The sequence below is a fragment of the Malus domestica genome, chromosome 06, assembly GCF_042453785.1.
Source record: "Malus domestica chromosome 06, GDT2T_hap1".
Taxonomy (NCBI): Eukaryota; Viridiplantae; Streptophyta; class Magnoliopsida; order Rosales; family Rosaceae; genus Malus; species Malus domestica.
Window position 1 is genome coordinate 13,986,558 of NC_091666.1, and position 19,633 is coordinate 14,006,190.

General features: G+C 39.7%; 1 long non-coding RNA gene across 1 annotated transcript; it reads right to left on the reverse strand.

Moving 5' to 3' along the window:
* Positions 1-6,387: 6,387 nt before the first annotated feature.
* Positions 6,388-7,559, reverse strand: LOC139197018 (uncharacterized). The gene is made up of 4 exons (XR_011581979.1): positions 7,330-7,559; positions 7,149-7,222; positions 6,968-7,065; positions 6,388-6,792 (listed from the first exon to the last, which is right to left on the reverse strand). It is a non-coding gene; the product is annotated as an uncharacterized lncRNA (long non-coding RNA).
* Between the last annotated feature and the right edge of the window lie 12,074 nt (positions 7,560-19,633).

Consider the following 19,633-nt stretch of genomic DNA (forward strand, 5'->3'; position numbering starts at 1 on the left):
ACAAGAGAACTATGATGCCTCAGGTCAAATGACTACTTTGCATTATCCCAACCATGAGTTCTCATGTGACATGAGTATGAGAACTCTTCGTTGATCGTGTTCAGTGAACTCATTCTCTATTGAGCACCTATGTACTTGTCTTGATGCCACACACACCAATGACTCGAGACTAGTCACTCTTCCTGAGAGAAGACACAGCACGTACTGATCTTAACGGATTGTCAATGCCCAATTGGCAATCCTATGATCAGGAACGTTTAGGATGTGTCTACGAAAGAATGGTTTCATGAATCTAACTTCTTTAGATCGCATTCTCCCAATCACATATTCCTTGGACTTATCATTTAAGTGTATAACATTTATATGAGACAGCTCAAACAATAATCTTTGCCCTTGATATTAAACTAGATTAGTTTAACATGTGAAATGTCCGTAAAGTATCATCATATGATTGGTTTTAGGGCACATTTCCAACAATCTCCCACTTGCACTAGAGCCAATCAGCTTGGTCATCAGTGATGATACCTCTTATGTAGTCATTTCATAAATGGCTGAGTAGTAGGCCTAGACAATTGATATCTATATGTTATCCATAGAAGCAACCTTGAGAATAACGACATCACCATTATACATGATTCTTAATCATGTGGTTCAGTTTCTCATTTGAGTTCGGATCGTGATGAGACCTTGATTCCCTGGCTTGAGCTATCGCCCCATTAGTGTCAGACACTTTCTGGTTGGAACCGAATAGAGAGTTCATAAATGAACTTTCCCATCCAAACAACATTGTTGTAAACTTCTATATGGCAATATATTTTGCATTCATAATGGAACACACTAAAGTCATTACTTTAATGTTTCCATCCAAATATCTCTTTAGTCATAATAAAGAGATATATGTTTATCTCTTCATTCATAATGAAGAAACATCCAATGATGGATTAGATTCATAATCTAATACATTTACACTTCCATTACGTTACTCTAATTCTTCCTCGATCTTTGAGGAATATATCCTTTAGTATTTCTTAAATACTTAAAGACTCACTTGACAGTTGCCATGGTTCTGATCCTGGGCTTGCACTGATATCGTCTTGTACCGTTCTAGGTACAACTCATATCAATGTTTTTCATACAATATGAAATACATAAATCACCTTTCTGCGTATGCATAAAGGATTATATTTACGCATTATTTCTTTGGGAGTCAAAGAGTACTTTCTCTTTGAGAAGGGCAACTTCTTAGTCTCACTAGAGTTGTCCTTTTTGATTGAAGTTCATCATCATATGAGAAACTTCCTATCATCTTTTGTCTATATTTAGGGCTTGATATAATCCAATTATATCCTAAAATCTATCAATATAGATTTCCATCCCATGTATATAGACTATGTCTCCCATATACATTCTATCTTTATATAATGTTTTAAAGTCATAACTTTAACGGAGAAGTATTCTTTTCATTTCCAAAATTAATATATCATATATTTGTATATATATATATATATTCAAATTTAGGAACATGATTAACTCCCACTAATCTTTTGTAAACCTAGTAAACAAAAGATTCATTTACATCTTTATGAGAAATCAAACGATTTGATCTTTCTCTCATAAGACGTTTATAGCTCCCACTAGCTTGCTAAGATCCATGATGGTTGGATCTCTACAACTTACATGTCTTGTGATTCATAGTTTTAGACATATATTATCAAGACTATCTTAATAATGGTTTCGGAAACCCATATTATGTCCAAACATTGAATCACCATTTAGTTGTAGCTAGCAATCTTCGAATTAATTGAAACCAAGACTACGTTAAAGATGGTTTCTTCCAAGTCAACCAATCTCTTTAATTGTAGTCACCTTAAGCTACCAATTAGCTATAAAGGTTTCATTATTTCGTGTCAAATGGTACTTTACCATTTCCTTGAGTATATGTCGTATATACACTCAATGTAGTCATAAGGATTTTCATTCTTATTTCTTTCGAATTAAGAGGTGTAACTCTATGACATAGTCATAAAGTTCAAACCATTCAACTGAGACGGTTTATAAATCCTTCTCGACTACCTTGGAGCTTGTGGTATAGGAACTAGGTTGTTATATTTGTTGATCACTATCTTGTTTCTCAAAGAACGCATTCTTTGAGTTATATCTCTCGTTCATTTGCTCTATCTTAGGCAAATCCTGGTGTAGGATTACAATGAACTACCCAACAAACAACATTTGTTAGTTGGTTTATAGAAGTGATATCCAAATGTTAATTTAAGGATACCCACAAGATAATCCTCAAACAAATATTGCTTATTAGCACACAACCCCAAATCTTAACATGATTAAGATTTGTCTTTCTTCCCAACTACATCTTATGGAGTCATGAAAATTTTGGAAGATCTTCTAATTGACAATCATATTGTCTTAGAAGCATATATCCTATATATGGGTAATTGATAACATCCAACGAACTAAATCTTATTCAAGTTCGTTATTCTCCTAATGGAGAAATCCATTATCTTTTGATGCTTCTTTCCTTGATATTTTTCAAGGAAACTGTTCTAAAGTGTTATCTTTCCTTGGATCAAATCTAAGGAGGCAAATACTTTAGACGTCTTACTCATCAACTTACATTTCTTGAATTCTTTGAAACCTTTTGCAAAGTATTCGGACTTGTGTTTATTCAAAATAAACTATAGTCCAACCGAGAGTGATCTTCGGTGAATGTCATACAACATGAGTAGTATTATGTTGTGGACAAGTGCCACTAACATCTAAGTGAATTAACCTCAACAACTTTGTGATTCTTTCTTCTTTCCAAAAGAATAAAGATTCGAACATTTCGCCTCTATACAATTTTAATAAGAAGGTGTTGGATCCGGATCTAACGATCCAAAGCATCCATCTATGACCAACTCGTATTTTATGTTTTTGAGGTATCACAACTCAGTTGGGATTAGTCACTACCTTGCAACCTTTTGGGTTTTAAGCATCGTTATATTCTAAACAGTTAACACAACCATATCATCTCTACTATAGAGACAATCAATTAGATTACTATAATCCAATCATTGACTAATAAAGAACAATGTTTTGTCAAACAAAACATTCATCCATCTCTACTATAGTGACGGAATTGAGTTCCTTAAAATTGTAATGTAAAGACAATCTCTGGTTTTTCCAATTTCTTTGGTAGTTCATATGAGGAAGTAAGTACTATCTGCTTTCGCAGAGATCTTTATTTTATTCACGTTCCGAATGTGAAGCACCTTTTTCTTTTCTCATATATCTTCTACTTCTTATTAGTCACACTTTTACAACGATTGTAAAACATAGTTACTAATACGGAATCAAGCATTCAAGTTGTTTGTACCATACTTGACCAATCCCGAAACTACCGAGCACCGGCCATCGCTATACTGTCAAGGACTCAGAAGAGTTCCCCTCCGACCAGGAGGCCAATCACTACTCGACACGTGTCAAGATTAGAAGCCAATCAGAGCGCAGCATGTGTCGACATCAAGAACCAATCATAACATGACACATGTCAATGTGACAAAGCTACAAGTTTTTCTATAAATAGGGGTCATTCCCCCACAATATTGCCTAATGCCATTTTGTGTTAAATCATTCACAAGAACTCACTAAATTGAGAGCTTGATCCTTTGTACTTGTGTAAGCCCTTCACTACTAATAAGAACTCCTCTACTCCGTGGACGTAGCCAATCTGGGTGAACCACGTACATCCTGTGTTTGCTTCTCTGTCTCTATTCATTTACGTACTTATCCTCACTAGTGACGGAAGCAACCAAGCGAAGGTCACAAAACCTGACACTTTCTGTTGTACCAAAGTCTTCGCTGATTTTGTGCATCAACATTTGGCGCCGTCTGTGGGAAACGACACTTATTCCTACTCTCTTCAGCTGTGTCAAGCTGGTTTCTATCATTCGTACACTTTCTTTTGATCAGGCATCCCTCTCCAGCATGGGAAGCGAAGGAAGCCACAGCACACAGAATGACACCCCCCTTGCACATAGTGCGAAACAACGAAAGAAGGAAGGAAAACGAGTTCTTCTTCAAGCTAAAGTCGATGAGTTGGAAGCTCAGAACAACAAGATAGCAATGAGGAATGAGGTCCTCCAGGAGCAATATGAGAAGCTCTTCGAGACACTTCACGAAGCTAGGCAAGCTCAGACACGCGAGCTTGTTGCCCCCGTGGAAGTCAACCATCAACTGGGTGCCCTCCAACATGGAGGGTCACATGCATTCGACATAGATATCCCTGATAGGGAACAAATTACCCCTCGATTTGATAATCAACATGAGGCTTCTCTTAACCCAGTTGCTTCGACCCGAACCATGAGAAGCGGAGGGAGACACCTCTTTGCTGAAGGGGCAGAAGGATCGAAAGCCGTCTTTCGCGATTGTCGGGATTTCCTGAAGCAACGTCAAGAGAATTCCATCCATATAAGCTCAAAGATCAATGACCCAAGGATTTCTGAGAGACTCGGTCCCCTGCCACGGCCCGAGCCGGCCACCAACTTGGGGAAGGTGCAACAAGTCCTAGAGAGACATGAGGGTACAGGGGACTCAGAGGTGTTCCGACAGACATACCCTGGAAGCCAGTACAGCGAGTCCAGGGAAAAATCACATGCCCTTGATCAAACCTTCCTAATTCCAAGAGGAGATGGAGATTTACGAAAGAAAGCTCCAGTGGCACATAACTCCGCTCAGGACCCCCTTGTCCTACAACTTCTTGAGGAAGTAAACAAGTTGAAGGCTGAACGTCAGGCTGAAATACCTGACTGGAACCAACCCAGGCCTGGCCCTCTTACAAGGAGGATCCTCAACACCCCCATTCAAGCAAAGACAAAGCAGAAGCTTGGCTTGCAACTTTATACTGGAAAAGAGGACCCGATTGAGCACCTTAACCTCTTTGAGTCCACCATGGCATACCGGATGCACACCGGCGAAGAGCGATGTCTTCTCTTCCCCTCCACCCTCTCTGGCGGAGCTCTAAATTGGTATTGTCGTCTTACACCTGAGACGGTAGACTCATTTGAAGAATTGAGGAAACTATTTGTTTCCCAACACATTTTCCAAATCGATCGCTTGCACTCTGCAGATAACCTGTACACTATCCGCCAGAGGCCAGACGAGTCATTACGTATGTATGCTGGCCGCTTCAGCCATGAATACTCCCGGTGTGCCGAGGCAGACGACAAGACTGCCCTCAAAGCCTTCACGGCAGGCCTACGTGATTGTTTCTTTAAATACATGATCAATGCCAATACTTGGAAGACTTACTCTGAGGTGATGGCGCAGGCTTATAACCATGCCTCCGCCGAGGCAAAGACATATCAGGAGAAACCCCCTCACCCAACGCCATGGAGGAAGAACTAGCAATAGCTAAAGTTTGACGGTTGGGAAGATCATCCAATGTTTCTCTAGTACAGGACTCTAACAAAGACCCTGAAGACTCCGACATTGCAGACTCAGACTTAGAGCTAAAGCTAGAAGAGCCCTCATCACTAGAACTTCCAGGCTCTGACATCTACAATAAGAAGAAACAAATTCTATCACTACATGCATGATCAAAACCGTGTCAAGCGCCAAAAAAAAAAAAAAAAAAAAAAAAAAAAACAGCTTCACCCGAAAAGCTTCACCTCCAAAACTTCACCCAAAAAGCTTCATCCAAAAAGTTTCACCCAAAAAGCTTCACCTAAAAAAGCTTCACCCAAAAAAAAAAAAAAAAAAACTTCACCTCCAAAAAGCTTCACCCAAACAGCTTCACCTAAAAAAGCTTCACCCACAAAGCTTCACCTAAAAAGCTTCACCCACAAAGCTTCACCCAAAAAGCTTCACCTCCAAAACTTCACCCAAAAAGCTTCATCCAAAAAGTTTCACCCAAAAAGCTTCACCTAAAAAAGCTTCACCCAAAAAAAAAAAAAAAAAAAACTTCACCTCCAAAAAGCTTCACCCAAACAGCTTCACCTAAAAAAGCTTCACCCACAAAGCTTCACCTAAAAAGCTTCACCCAAACAGCTTCACCTAAAAAAGCTTCACCCACAAAGCTTCACCTAAAAAGCTTCACCCACAAAGCTTCACCCAAAAAACTTCACCCGAAAAGCTTCACTTAAAAAAGCTTCACCTACAAAGCTTCACCTAAAAAAGCTTCACCTAGAAAGCTTCACCTACATAGCTTCACCCAGAAAGCTTCATCTACAAAGCTTCACCATCAAAGCTTCACCTCCAAAGCTTCACCTACAAAGCTTCAACACAAAACCTTGCTCCAAATAAACAAATTTTGTTCACAAAACCCAAGATGCCCTTGAACTTGTACAAAAACACTTGGGTAAACATAAACATTTTTTGTTTTACACCCACAAGGGCCCAAAATTTTCCTTCTTATTTATTCACTTATATATGTTCCCAAACATATTATAATAGATCCAACAACAAGCCAAAGTCCCAAGTTTCATAATGGACAAAAGTACAAGCAATTCATCAATAATGAAGGTGCTACAAAACTTGGAATCTGCCCCAAAATAGAAATCCAACCCAAGAGACTTTTTCTCTCTCTCCCTCTTCCGCCTCCTTTCATCTATCAAATTTCTGCAACCTCTGCTCTTCTCCAATGGAGCTGAATTTTGGACACCCTATAGTTTTTGAGCATATGAACAACTTTCAAGAAGGAACCATTTCTGTTTGAGCGACGGAAATTAAAGTGTTGAAGCTCTAAACATGACAGTCGGATTCTTGCAGATTTCGAAGCTGCTATGATGTTTCGAAGATCTGGAAATATTTAACCATTAGTTCATTCTGAATTTTTGATATGATATGAAAGAGACGATGAGGCACAACTTCAATGAAGAAAGCATGCTGATCTGAACAATAGAAAATGGAGTTTCGAAGCTCACAACAAATCTGACGGGTTGACAGAAAAATAATAACCAGTCATTCATCATACCTAAATTTCTTGAGTTATACAGCTCCGAGGGATCTCAAATTTGGATATGTTGTAGTTCACAAGCTGAGGAACAACTTCAATGAAGAAAGCATGCTGATCTGAGCAAGAGAAAATAGAGTTTCAAAGCTCACAACAAATCTGACGGGTTGACAGACAAATGATAAACAGTCACTCATCATACCTGGATTTCTGGAGTTATACTGCTCCGAGGGACCTCAAATTTGGATATGTTGTAGTTCACAAGTTAAGGAACAACTTCGATGAAGAAAGTATGTTGAGATGAACAAGAAAAAATGGAGTTTAGAAGCTCACAACAAGTCTGACGGGTTAACAGAAAATTGATGAACAGTTACTCATCATACCTGAATTTCTGGAGTTGTACTACTCCGATGGATCTCAAATTTGGAGATGTTGTAGTTCACAAGATAAGGAACAACTTTCATGAAGACGACTTTGCGATCTGAGCTATAGAGAATGGTGTTATCTTGCATCCACTCAGGCTGATTAGTGGAAACGAAAAGCAATTCCACCAAAGAAAAGATGAAAAAGAGAGAAAAGCTACTAATTGCACTTGATCTTGTCTAGTCAATAGCATGCAGCATCAAACACACAAAAGTTGGAAATATTTTTAGACAAGGCATATGCGAATGTGTGACATCGAAACAAGGATTCGTTACTTTGACAAATTAGTAACAAGCGAGACACCTCATTCGGCAACTCTCTTCGCCTGAAGACTTGGGGGACTCCCACCATATGCTACAGCACCTTAATACTCGGCAGTCTCACAACCACTCAGTGACTTGGATTTTTCAAGTCTCCAACCGAGAAGTTTTCCTCACTCGGGAAATTAAGGGAACACTACCTCAAACTACATGCTTCACTCACAAAGCTTCAACAATACAGGTTTCAACAAAAGCAAAAATTCAAAGAACTTTATGAAGAAGGCTTTGGTGTATTTAACACAATATATTGAAATGAAGCAAAGCTTATTTATTAATATTTTCGATAAGCCACAAATATGTACATATACATGAGTCAAAATAAACAAACAAAAGGGAGCCTTCACAAAGGTTGCTTAGGGGAAGTCTCAGCGGTCGGTAGAACCCCAGAAAGAGAAAGCACCGGAGGGTGGTTATCCGGAGCCTCAGTACTTGACAAAACCCCAGAAGGAGGAGGCATTGGAGGTTCATCATTTGAAGCTTCATTACCAGGTACAGCCCCAGAGGACGAAGGCAATAAATGCCTTTGGAACAAACCCACAAACCGCTGATGATCAAGTAAAACCTTACCATCAGATTCCTTCATCTGGTCAAGCTTCCTCTTCATGTTTGTAGCATAGTCATGGGCGAGCCGGTGCAACTGCTTATTCTCATGCTTGAGCCCTCTAATCTCCTGTTTGAGACTCATCACTTCAGCAGCCAATGATTCAACTTGGCGGGTTCTAGCAAATAGGCGTTGGGCCATATTAGACACAGAACCTGCACACTGAACACTAAGAGCCAGAGAGTCCTTAATAGCCAACTCATCAGACCGTTTGGAAAGTAGTCTGTTATCTTTGGGAGTGAGAAGGTTCCTGGCCACCACTGCAGCGGTCATATCATTCTTCATCACAGAATCCCCAACGGTAAGAGGACCAGTAGGGGATATGAAGGATGGGCGCCATATGTTGTCTGGAGAAGGCGTGGCTGTCTCTTCTCCAAGGTTCAGGTCAAAACGACGGTCGGAGGGTCCAGACATTTTCAAATGTGTTGAAGAGGGAAGAGGTCAGACAAATCAAGATCTTAGAAGTCCAAGAAATGAGCTTCTACTGGTAGAGATTCAGGTGTGCTGTGGAACTTAATGCCAGCCTCTATAAAAATCTGCACTCGACGGAGCTTCAGAAATCGAAGAGGCGTTTGCTTTCTCAAAAGCTGGGCTGCTCAGAGACCACGAGGGCCAATCTCAGAAATCGAAGAGGCGTTTGCTTTCTCAAAAGCTGGGCTGCTCAGAGACCACGAGGGCCGATCTCAGAAATCGAAGAGGCGTTTGCTTTCTCAAAAGCTGGGCTGCTCAGAGACCACGAGGGCCGATCTCAGAAATCGAAGAAGCACCTGCTTTTTCAGCCTCGTCAGCACCTGTCACATGCACAATCAGCTTTGCGGAAATCACGGGCAATCTGTCGAAGATTTCTGGTGAAGTAGAAAGCACGTGAATCTTACTGTTCAATCACCGCTCTCCATATGCACCATCAACTCCTCGGGTACCACATATAACTTTGTCAAAGATCTCTGACAAAGTTTAGGCACGAGAATTTCGAAGTTCCAGCTACCCTACTATTACCCATAAGGGTAAAGGAACAGCACCACTGCTTGACAACTGGAAAGTCCCTATGTGTGTCGACCTCCGTGTTTTGCGGCAAGACAGGTTGGCAAGAACGTCCAACCTTTACTCACATTCGAGAAAAGATTCCCAACATAATTACTTTCTCAAAAATCGGAGTAGCACCGCTTTCCGAATCTCAAGAGTCAGATCCTCGACGGGATTGCTTGTTCAAAAACCGAAGAGGCACAACTCTCAGAACTTCGAGAGCCAGATTTCCTTAGATAAAGCTTGTCTGTAATCTTCACACGTAACATCAGCTTTCCAGATACCACATACCACTTTTTCAAAGTGCTCTGACAAAATTAAAACACGTGAAGCTGGCAGCTCCCACTACATTGCTGTGACCAAGAAGGGTAAAGGAATATCATTACTACTTGTTATTGGGAAATCCCTATATACATTGACCTCCCTCCTCAACGGACAGGCAAACCTACAAAAATGCTCAACCCTTTCTCGCATTCGAAAAGGCACCCTCAACATAACCTCTCGAAATACTCAGCTTTATTTCCCCCCGATAATACCTCAGCAAATAAGCCACACCAAGAACAAGAGTATCTCATATCATCAGGGTCGAAAGCAAGAGTATCCCATATCATGCTTTCTCCCTATCTTTGTCTTTGTCCTTGTCCACACCTGCAGGACAAGGAGAAAGAGAGCAGTCAGTCGGAACCTGAAATCAAACCTCCAATTTGGAACTGACTGCCTGGAGCCTTTGCCTGGTTGCTTACTTAGCATTGCTCTCGAGTACTCATCCTCAACTGCTGTCAAGGTCACGAATTCCACCGGCAAATACCTCATGACAGTTGATCAGATATTGGCTCTTTACACTGAAGCTGCCAAGCATGGATGAGTCACTATGAAGGAATGTTCTGAAGGACCATTTAAATGCAAATGTTGCACACCACTTCTGCCATGCAAAAGATTGAAGCAGAAGGTTCAACGGTGAGCTGAAACAGATCACTACAGCACGACACCTTTCCATACCACATTCATTATTCCGTCAACAGCAAAAGTATCCCATATCATCAAGGTCGAACGTACTCTAGATTTGATGGACTTGTTTTGACCCTCAAATTTTTGAGTCGGCCTTATACTCTGAAGGGCACCAGAAAACCCTCTAGCACAGTTCAAGAATAAGCCTGTGGAAAGTTACTTCTTCAAAAGCAAAAGTATCTCATATCATCTCTTATCCATTTGCTTCTCCTTATCCTGGCAGTTGAATGAGAGACAAGGAGAAGGAGAACAATCAACCGGAAGCCGAAGTCAAACCTCTGATCCTGGGTTGCTTACTTGGAAGTTTGACTGCTTACCTTGTCTGTCACCTCTTTCGGCAGATCTCTTAGCTCGGCGACTTGGGGGACTCCTACTATAGGGTTTGTATCACACTTGACTAAGCCCGAAACTACAACTAAGCTTCAAGTGAAATTGATACATTACCTTGTGCGTCAACATCAGCTAAATACACCATTCCCGGATGGAGGAAAGGTACTTCCAGAGAAGGGCAGATGAAGATCAGACCACACTTCGGTACTTAGAAGTTTCGTGATTACTCAAGGGATTGGATCTTGCAAGTCCCCAACCGAGGAGTTTCCCTCACTCGGGAACTTAGGGGAGCACTGTTTGTACCATACTTGACCAATCCCGAAACTACCGAGCACCGGCCAACGCTATACTGTCAAGGACCCAGAAGAGTTCCCCTCCGACCAGGAGGCCAATCACTACTCGACACGTGTCAAGATTAGAAGCCAATCAGAGCGCAGCACGTGTCGACATCAAGAACCAATCATAACATGACACATGTCAATGTGACAAAGCTACAAGTTTTTCTATAAATAGGGGTCATTCCCCCACAATATTGCCTAATGCCATTTTGTGTTAAATCATTCACAAGAACTCACTAAATTGAGAGCTTGATCCTTTGTACTTGTGTAAGCCCTTCACTACTAATAAGAACTCCTCTACTCCGTGGACGTAGCCAATCTGGGTGAACCACGTACATCCTGTGTTTGCTTCTCTGTCTCTATTCATTTACGTACTTATCCTCACTAGTGACGGAAGCAACCAAGCGAAGGTCACAAAACCTGACACTTTCTGTTGTACCAAAGTCTTCGCTGATTTTGTGCATCAACACAAGTAGAAGACCAAACCGTTTTGAACTATTCAAGAACAATTTACAACACCTTCGAAATGTGTGTTCTTGACACTTGCAAGACATTTCTTGCAAATACCCCTTCCAATGTCCATCCTTTCATAAAGAAAGTTTGTTCCCTTGGAGTTAATTTTATCTTCTTCATTTGACTTCTCCTTTGACTACAATAGTCATGGTCCCTAAACTCCCACTATCTCTCTTGAAACTTATTTCAATTGTGTTATACACATCAAACATTTTGGAGAGCATGTGTTTATTGTTCACTACATAATTTACAATAAACTTAGTGAACCATTAGGATAGGGACATAAAGGTGAAGTCCTAGCCTAGTTTCCGTCTCGTTAAGTGGTTTATCACTTCAACACTCAATGATTCAAAATCATCATAAGTCCATGTTGATGGACTATTTTTGTCAAACAACCATTATGTTCTAAACATAATAACAAACTTTCAAGAGTTGTTCAAGGCAACTCTCATTTCTTCATACAACAATTTGTAAGTGAAGAATCATGGCACATAAAGTGTCCATGCCCTTGTGCTTACTTCTAAAGTTCCTTGTTCATGTAACAAAGAAACAAGCACTAATGTTTGCATTTAACTAAGAGTTGTTCAAAGGAACTCTTATTTCTTCATACAACAAATTGTAATTGAAGAATTATGACATTAAAAGTGTTGTCCTCTTTATGATAGACTTTTTCTAACATATTCTTCTAATGATACATTATCAATAGGAAGATTGTGAGGATGAGACTACTTAGGTACATTTACAAGCCATTAAAGACAATCTATGGTTTTGTAGTACCAAGTCCGGAAACTAAAGCTTTCAGCTTTTATTTGTCAAGTGTTGGATAGCGTTTGCAAATATATTGGTAAATAAATACATAACGAATATAAATCGATTGATTTTAAGCCATTTGATCCGGGTCTTTAAATCAAATAGCACCACCCACTATTTTTGGCAAATTCCATATCCCTCATTGGAATTCGAGAGTTTTGGAGGAAACTCTTAGTAGGGTATGGGAGACTCACTACTACCAAGCCCACCTCACAATGATATGATATTGGCTAGCATTAATAGTAATGAGAGAGTACGCTTACTCATTTGCATCTCTTGCAAGTACCCATCTTATTTGGCCTCTAGAGAATGTAACCTCACAATGATATGATATTGGCTCCATTGCACTTAGTTAAGTCATTACCACCATGCAAGTTCGGGTAGGGGTTCAAGAACAACCTCACAATGATATGATATTGATCATTCTCGTTGCCTACCTTTCACAACATCAAGTATGCATATAGACTCCTCCTGAGTGTAAGCACGCACTTTGTACTCCCCCATGATAGGGTGAAGCCGGTGTACGAGTCACAAACAATTGGAGCCTACCACGGTGGAAGGCCACAAAAGAGTGTTCAAAGCACTCTCACGCTTCTCAACTTAATAATGGTTTGATTGAGGGTTTTTAGGTATCATCACATATAAATATTCATTTTAATCTTTATTAAAACAATTTTGGTCCTATTACAACTATTGGTCCATTTGATTGAATTTAGTTGTATATAATACTCCCACTATGGTTATAAAACGGTTTTTAAAGCAAGAGTATATGATACTACTAACATAAACTTTGCATTCATTTGATGGACTATATAGTTGCCTTAGGGCCTTAGGATGACTATGAACCTTTGTTTAGATTCAACATGAGCCTAGTGTTGAATCTCGGTCTAGGGATGGTGATTGATTTTAGTTACGTGTTTAATCACATTAAGGCGTGTTGTCTTAGGGGGGTTGGACCCTCTACTCCATTTTCATGCATATCAAATAATACAAGAAAGGAGTACTTCAAAGTAAAGATGAGCTTATGCTCTTTACAACATTTGAATAAAACAAATTACTTTAAAGTAAAGAAGAGCTTATGCTCTTTTACAACATCTGATCAAATCAAATTACAACCAAAATCTAATCTACACATTCCCATGGTTCAAACAAATTTGAAACGGCCTTTCACATAGCTCAATTATCGTAGGCTTAGGTTCATAATCACCCTTTAATTAATCAACACTTTAACTAATTAAATTGAATGCAACATTTTCATTTGGTTTTTGTGTCCATAAAATTGATTTAAATGGAGCTAAATGAAATGAAAATCCAATTCTCATTTAAAGAGACAAAACAATTTTGTTCTCAACTTAATTTGGGCCAAAATGCAATAACCTCAACTTTTGGGCTATATTGCAAAAACATAAACTTTTGGGGTCACTTTGTAAAAACACAAAAGTCCATTACTTCATGTAATTACAACTAGAACCTAAAAATTTCAACAAATTGAAAAACTTCATTAAAGGAACAAAACAATTTGTCCTTTAATGATTTTGGGCCTTTACGTAAATACGTAAACTTTTGGCTCAAACTAAAATACACAAAAGTACCTAAACTTTATGTAATTGCATAAAAGCCCAAAAAACACCCCACTTGTAGGGTGGCCGGTTTTGGAGAGAAGGGAGTGATGTGTGTGTTGATTTGTAGTTTTAGACATAAAGTCATGCAAGTGGTGCATGACATAAATGTCATGCAAGTGGTGTGTGTGAAAGGGAATTAATCCTTACACACCCACCAATATTTCTTTCACCTTTCAAAATAAATATCTAATACATTTAAACATTTGAAAAAGCACAAAACAAAAACTTTATGAAATAAATCAAAACTTTGAATCAAAACACCAAACTTTTTGTTCTTGGCTAAAATATCAAGAACAATGAAGAACATTCATGAAAAACTCAAAAAATTTCCATGAACATTTTTCACCCAAAGACATCCCAAAACCACTCAAACTTAAGGGAAATAACATATAACCAAACTAGGGTACATAGGGGTTCCAAAAGTTACTTGAAAACACTTTTAACAAGCCAAACATGAACCCAAAAAACCACCCTTTGGATTTGGCCGAATTATCCCAAAAACATGGCACCAAATTTTAGCTCCAATATTCATGCTCATATGAACTACATCTACAACATTTGAGATGGCAAATTTTCCAACAAAATTTACATTCAAAGAAACAAGAATAAAGCTTGTAACATATTACAACATTTAAATCAAAACTATGAACTACAAAACCCAAAAGGATTCACCAACTACTAGACCTAGGCTCTGATACCACTTGAAGGAAATTTTGTGAAAAACATGTTCATTTAAGCAACATCTATAGCATGCAATTAACAATTAAAAGGCGGAATCATGCTTGTATGCACTTAAAACAAAACATTAACCATGAAATTCAAAGCCTAGTAGATTGGTGAACCAAGACTCAACTCAAATCAAAGTGAGTTGAGAAATTTATACCTTTGTAGATTCCTCTTTGCATAAGCAAAGGCTAATCACCCAAGGAGAGGGCCTTCATTCCTTGCTTCTTAGATCCATGGATTTGGATGGAAGAATGTGTTTCTCCAAGTTCTCAAAATAGAGAACCTCTAAGTCTCTTCACCAAGGTTAGATTGGAGAAGAAATGAGTGACCTTGGATTAGTAGGATTGCTAGCTAAACCCTCCAAGGAGGCCGGCCACTTTAGAGAGAAAGGAGAGCTTATGTTCTCATCCTTTCCCCAAAAGAAAACCCTAAATGATTTTTGGCTATAAAGTCATATTTATACCTTAATTCATTGGAGTGGCAAACTTATAAATAAGTCCAAAACTCACTCCATCTCTAAATGGCCGGCCTTAGGGTATTATTGGGCTAATTGGGCCTTTGTGAATCATTATTCATTAAGTTGTCATACAACTTAAGTCAATGGGCTTGACGTTCGAAGCCCAATGGGCCTTAAGGTCCAAAACTATCCCGAGGTCTTTAACGAACTTATTCGTTTGATTAATTAACATATTAATTAATCCTTGCCATAAATAATTAAACCATTTAATTATTCTTACTCATCTCCATTGTTTCTTCAATCTCCACCTTACACGGTGTACGATCCATTAGTTTCCTTTTAGCGAGGCAGTGGGCGATTAAAACCATTTCAAATCGATTGTGAATTGAAACTTACTCTCAATTCTCCCTTTAGTGATTATACACGTTTAGGGCTTCCACAAACCATGAGTGACACCTAGCAACATATCATGGTTACCCAAGCTAATCAGAAGAGGTGGAGAACCTATTCAGTTTAGGATTACAAATGCAATACGGTCTTTCTCTAATACAATACTCTTGACCACATTGTTTGGTTTGATAGTTTATTCATGTCTACTATCCAATGTGATTCGTGTGCTTATATGATTACCTTGAATGTGATTTGGAACGACTTCCTAAATCTCATTCATACTCTGGCCAGAGATTCTTAATCATATCATAAAGTATTCTCCCCCAAACGGTTTGAAGGTTAGATATCCCTTGTTGCGCATTCACTTGCCTCCATGGCTAAGTGGCTTAACCCCGACGATGTTGTGGACACCCGCGGATGGGGTGACTTTGACATAATCAAAGATCAAGGACCTAACCACAAGAGAACTATGATGCCTCAGGTCAAATGACTACTTTGCATTATCCCAACCGTGAGTTCTCATGTAACATGAGTATGAGAACTCTTCGTTGATCGTGTTCAGTGAACTCATTCTCTATTGAGCACCTACGTACTTGTCTTGATGTCACACACACCAATGACTCGAGACTAGTCACTCTCCCTAAGAGAAGACACAGCACGTACTGATCTTAACGGACTGTCAATGCCCAATTGGCAATCCTATGATCAGGAACGTTTAGGATGTGTCTACGAAAGAATGGTCTCATGAATCTAACTTCTTTAGATCGCATTCTCCCAATCACATATTCCTTGGACTTATCGTTTAAGCGTATAACATTTATATGAGACGGCTCAAACAATAATCTTTGCCCTTGATATTAAACTAGATTAGTTTAACATGTGAAATGTCCATAAAGTATCATCATATGATTGGTTTTAGGGCACATTTCCAACAGGTGCGGCTAGCTTTGGAGAATGGACCAAAACAGCTCCAATTCGGGACGTGGTGGAGACTAATATAGCTCTAACTATAGGTGTGGGGGAAATGAGACCTGCAGGTGCAGTGAGAATTGGCCTAAAGCCAACATCCCAGATAAATGTTAGTGTTACAGGGTCGGAAGAAAATAAGGAAGATAGTAGCAGCAATGGACCTCGACCACAAGGAGATGGCATTTCAATCAAACAGATGGAGGAAGAGATGGCATAGACGTCAAAGAACCGTGGATGGGACGAAGAGCCTTCCACCTCAATGGATAGTACCCCACATAACAAGCCAGGTATTTTTAGGTTATTAGCCTCTGCACTCCCTACAACCACCTATCATGGTTATACACCATCAGCAGGGAAACAAGCAAATGATCATGATTCAAGAGATCAATGAAGAGAACTCTACCTCACCGAGTGGAAAGGATCCTGGTCCTAATACAATTAAGGCCCACATAAAGGAACTAAGGGATCCTAATAGGGGAGAGACCGAGGCCAGCCATATAAAAAGGGAAGTTGACCTCTAACATCTGGAAATAGCGCAATCTCCACAGAAGAAGGCCAAGTGTATCGAAAGTAGGTAGGAAAGAAAAGGAAAAACGGCAGAGAAGCTGAGAAAAATGAGTATCAATGAAAGATGTTTCATGATGGAAATAGCTATTTATGTTGAAGAAGAACTCTAAGAAGTCCTAATTAAGTATCAGGACATGTGGGATTACATGGAGAAGGCCTCAAAACTAGAGAAGAGAATGATCCTGGCAAGAAGAACGGGCAATTCTGTTCTGGGTGGTGGCGGCGGGCTTGCAACAGTCGCACGCTCTCCATGAAACAACTCTTTTGGAACTGCCATGGTCTTGGGTCAGACACGGTAGTTTGAGCCTTACATGGGCTAATTAGAAAGCATAAGCCCTCTATGATCTTTCTATCAGAGATAAAAATGAAGATCATAGAATTGATGGAATGAGATGGCGTATGGGGTTTTTTAGTTGGTTTAATGTGCCTTCAATCTGGAAGGTTGGTGGGCTAAGTTTATGGTGGGATGATTCGGTGGAAGTTGGAGTTACTTTTTCTTCAAAGAATATTATTGATGTGCGGATGCACGAGGTTGGTGAACAGCTTTGGGTGCAGGTTACTGAGGTTCATGAAACTTCTTATCATAGAGAAAATGCTGTTTTTTTTTTGGGTTGGATGAACTCTCAGTTTACCCCGTCGAGTATCCCTTGGCTTTGTGGAGGCAACTTTAACGAATTCATCTGGGATTCTGAGAAGTTGGGAGGGACTGAGGTTCTATATAATCAGCACCTATACTTGGAGGATTTCATGAAATTCATGGAATTGATGGATTTGGACTTCAATGGTCTAGCTTTTACTTAGAGAGGCACTAGAAATGAAGAGCTGGTGGAAGAGCGAATTGATAGATGGATGTTTAATAGGTTCTGGCTAGACCTACCATACTTACCCACGAGACAATTTTGGAGTTGGATCAATGTCCGATCATTATCCAAACTGAACCGGGGATAAAAAGTGGTAGAAAATTGTTTCGTTTTGAAGCCTTTTGGGCAAATGAAGAAGAGTGTAAAGAGATGGTGAGAAGGTGATGAGAACACCAATGGGAGGGGGAAGCTTCAACTAGATGGCTATAAAAAATTAATGATTGTCACTCTCAACTAATCAAGTGCAGCTGAAATAAGTTTAAAATGAGGGGAAGGCAAATTGACAAACTTCTCGTCCAACTTAGGGAATTCCAAAATAATTGGGGAGCAGACATTAATGAGAAGAAGGATAAGTCCAGGAAAATTGATAGACTATGGACACAAGACGAATGCTACTGGCAGCAAAGATCTCTGGTTAAATGGCTTCGGAAGGGTGATGCCAACACCACATTTTCCCACCAATCTATTATGCAACAATGCAGAAGGAATTAAAGTACTGAAAGTTAGAGATGAGAACAGATCTTGGGAGGAGAACCCTAGTCGAGTACGGAAGTTGGAGATGAGAACATATTATCCTGATTTCAATGGTGCAAAATCCAAAATCAGTGTCGCAATTCTGGCCTATAAGTTTATGCAACTATTCCTACAAAGTTTTATCAAAGGTTCTTGCAAATAGACTTAAACCTCTTATGCCGGATCTTATCTCCCCTATGCAAAATGCGTTTGTTGTGGGAAGACAAATTCAGGATAATATTGGGATTGCCTATGAGCTTTTTCATTTCCTTAAACTTCAGAAGACAAAACCAAGTTTGAACTTGGCATCAAGTTAGACATGCATAAAGCTTATGATAGGGTTGAATGGGACTTTCTCGATGCAGTTATGGATAAAATGGCGTTCAATGTTATGTGGTGGAAGCTTATCATGGGTTATGTTACCTCGATAAATTTTGCCGTCATTCTCAATGGACAACCTGGAAATAAGTTTACTCTTTTAAGAGGTCTGCATCAAGGGGACCCTATACCTCTGTACCTATTCCTTATGGTTAACGAGGTCCTATCCCGGATGATCCAAGTGGCTGTTGATAAAAAGCTACTGGATGGTGTAAAAATGAGTGTACAGGGCCGGTTATTTCCCACATTTTCTTCGGCGATGACACACTGATCTTTCTTAAGGTAGATAGGAAGAACTGTAGTAATTTGGTCCAATTACTTGAGGCATATTACTCTGCCTCGGGACAAGAAGTCAATATGCACAACTCTAGTGTGTTCTTCGGTGCCAATATACCAACGAATGTCTCCAAGGAGTTGGGTGGTGTTCTCGGCATGCCCGTGGTAACTGATCCGGGCACTTACGTTGGTGTCCCTACCATCTAGGGTCGATTGAAGAGACGAGTTCTTGCTTATGTGAAGGGTAGACTTATAGGGAAAATACAAGGATGGAAGCAAAGTACCTTGTCACAAGCGGGTAAGGAAGTCATGATTAAAGTCGTGGCTCAAGCTATTCCCACTTATGTTATGAATATTTTTAAATTTCCTACGGTGGTTTGCAATGAGATAGATGCAATGATATCTGGCTTCTGGTGGAGACAAACTGGTGGGGAGCAAAAAATCCATTGGGTATCGAAAGACACCTTAGGCCTACCTAAGCAAATGGAGGGTATGGGCTTTAGGAGCTTTCAAGCGTTCAACAATGCATTTCTTACCAAGCAGTGTTGGCAGTAGATTTGTGA